Source organism: Curcuma longa, chromosome 10, assembly GCF_044706935.1.
Source record: "Curcuma longa cultivar G26 ecotype Majalengka, Jawa Barat chromosome 10, ITB_CL_G26_1.1, whole genome shotgun sequence".
Lineage (NCBI taxonomy): Eukaryota > Viridiplantae > Streptophyta > Magnoliopsida > Zingiberales > Zingiberaceae > Curcuma > Curcuma longa.
Genome location: NC_133870.1, coordinates 1,748,394 through 1,751,367, shown reverse-complemented (window position 1 = coordinate 1,751,367; position 2,974 = coordinate 1,748,394).

Genomic DNA, 2,974 nt, shown 5'->3' with positions numbered 1-2,974 from the left:
CTAGGTTTTAAGCCGATTTAGCCACACCGCGTGATACGATTAGCCTAAAACAGTAAAATCGCGTGTCGTTTCCCCCCACCTCGGATCGTGACCCTGTTCAGCCTGCCCGCGTCGCGCCTCACCCGCAATCACCCTTCACTGCCCGTCACGTGGAGATGACCAGCAGCCGTTGCCGATCTCCATGATCCTCCGTCACTGTAGCTGAGATCGAGCAGGCGACACTTGACGCCGTAGAGCTGCTATTCGTTGCCCTCTCTGAATCGTGCGGCACCATCCTTGATCTTGGTCGATCACCGCGCCGTTGCTGGTCTACTCATCGACTGCTAGAGAAACGATGGGAAGAAGCAACCCTAGCTGCGTTCCCTTCTGCGTTCTATTTGTCGTCGCTGCCAGAGCCAAGAGAGTGGACTCTGCCCGCCGCACCACTCTTGCGTTGCTCGCCATCTGCCAGAGATGCCCGAGCACCGTCAGTTGTAGAGAAGAGGAATCAGGTAAGTTTTTCTTTATTTTCCTATTATGCTAATTGGGTTCATCTCGATCAGTTGGGATTGGTCCTCTACTTCAGATAGAGAAGAAAGGGAGCTCGAGCGCCATTCGTCGGAAAGGAGGAGAGGAGAAACTATGTTCTGCCGCCGACGCAGAAATGGTTCCATGAGGTAAGTTTTGTTTTGGTTTTGCTGATCTGTTTTGTGGGTTCGGTGAGAGTAGGATTGAATTCTATAGGGTTTGTTATGCTGTTTGGAGGTTGAGGATGAGCTTGAGAATCAGTTGGGATTTTCATGCTATTAGGTTGTTTGATTTTGTTTAGAATTTGGGTGGAGCTGTGATCTGTTGAATGTATTTGATTTTATTTAATTCCTAGATTGAGATCAGAGTTGTTTATGTTGGTGCCCCGGTTAGTTTTGATGTGATCAACCGAGTTAAGTTAGGTCCTGTGGTATTCTGATCCCTCTGCTAAGTGTGCAGGAACTTAGGTACGGAGGAAGTCGAGCGTAATGTTAGTGAGAGCCCTAGAGCCAATCATGAGATGATTATTGTATGGACTCGATGTATCATATTTCTACATATATATAAAGGCATTTTTGGTTATTATACTTACTTGTATTGGTGCCAAATAAACTAAGTATAATAGCGTCCTTGAATAGTAGGTTCATATCTATATCAATCGATTGGTTGAATCGATATTGAGATGATATAGAGAACACTATTCTAAATCATTCCTAGTCAAGTATTAACATTCAAGGACAATGTTAATACATAGAGACTAGCATGTAGGTCAACACGATGACTTGATCTCACAAGTCATGGATATGAGATATCAAGTTGACACATGGATATGCATTGGAGAATGTATATTGAATGACCCGCTATGAGAAAGTATCATGGATCGTTATATGAGTGTCATATACTTTCTCATGTGACTATTAGTATGACTATTAGTCCTTGGACTTGAAGTCACCATGGTTCCCTACATAAGGAGTTGCCTACTTTGGCTTCGTCAAACGTCACCCGTAAATGGGTGGACTATAAAGGCGATTACTGGGTATGTAACGAATTATGCGGAGGGATGTGAGTGATGTAGATGGGATCTATCCCTCCTATATGACGGGAGTGACATCTTCATTCTTGATAGAGTGAGACCACTAAGTGCATGGCCATGCCCAAATGAGTCAACATGAGATGTTGAGCTCGTTTGATTAGAGTGAGTCTACTTGGAGTTCAAGATATAGAATGATTTGAGGATGACACGGTCTATGCCTCGCTTGATCATTCTAGATGTCAAGGATAGAAGGACATTATCATAAATTGTGAGAGTCACAATTAGTAGTCACAAGGTGATGTTGGATCTCAACATTCTTGTAACTTGGGTAGCAATGATGTGTTGCTAGATACCTCTCATTGCTTATGTTCCTAAAAGGGTTTAGGGGCATTGCCAACGTTACAAGAACCTATAGGGTCACACACTAAGGGCAATTAGATGGAGATTAGGTCTATATGATAGACCAAGAGGATTGGTTTCATGAGATGAACCAAGTTGGGTTAAGAGTAATCCAAGTTATACTAGTTGAGTTGGACTCAAGTTTGATTCTAGTGTTGAATGAGTCTAATTGAGATTAGATTTATTAAATCAACTTAAATTAATGAATAAAGATTCATTAAATTAAAATTGACTTGAATCAATGGTTGGATTTGATCAACCAAGGAAGAAATTGTGATTAAGTTTGACTTAATCAAGAGGAAGAAGAAAGTCAAAGTTTGACTTGACTAAAGTCAAGTTTGACTTGACCAAATGCCATGTCATGGTGACATGGCATGGGGCCGGTCAAGAGATGGTCAATGATGATCCACATCATCAAGCATGTTGACTTGAATTAATGATGTGGAAAAGGGAGGTGAAGAGTCTTGATGACTTGTCATTGATGCCACCTCACTTGGTGACTAGGATTAGTTGGCCAATGGTGGTTCTCCACTTCATCATTGACACCTCATGATATGCCACCTCATGGGATGACCTTTGGTATCCCATGAAGGTATAAAAACCTTCTAAAGTGGCCGGCCACATTGAACTTAGTGGAGAAGTTTTCATTTGTGTGGTGTTAAGTGCTCTTAACTCCTCTCTTCTTCCTCTTGCTTGTTCTTCCTTTCTTCTTCCTCCTCTTGCACGAAATCCTACTGTTCAAGAGTGCTAGCACACTCTAGAGAAGGATTTCTCCACCTATTTGCTTGTGTGGATACCATAGAGAGGTAGTTACTTTACTACCTTGAGGTCCGACGAAGAACGGAGCAAGCGGGATTTGCGAAGGGCACGCGCCAAGGGTAAACCCTTCTTCATGTAGATCTAATGTAGATCTAGGACTTAGAAACATGTATATGAAGTTTTAATGCTTTTACTTTGCACGGATCCTTTGGCATGGGGCTTCCGAGGTTTCCGCAACGCAAAAAGGCGGTTTTTGCGGCTTGGAAATCCCAACAG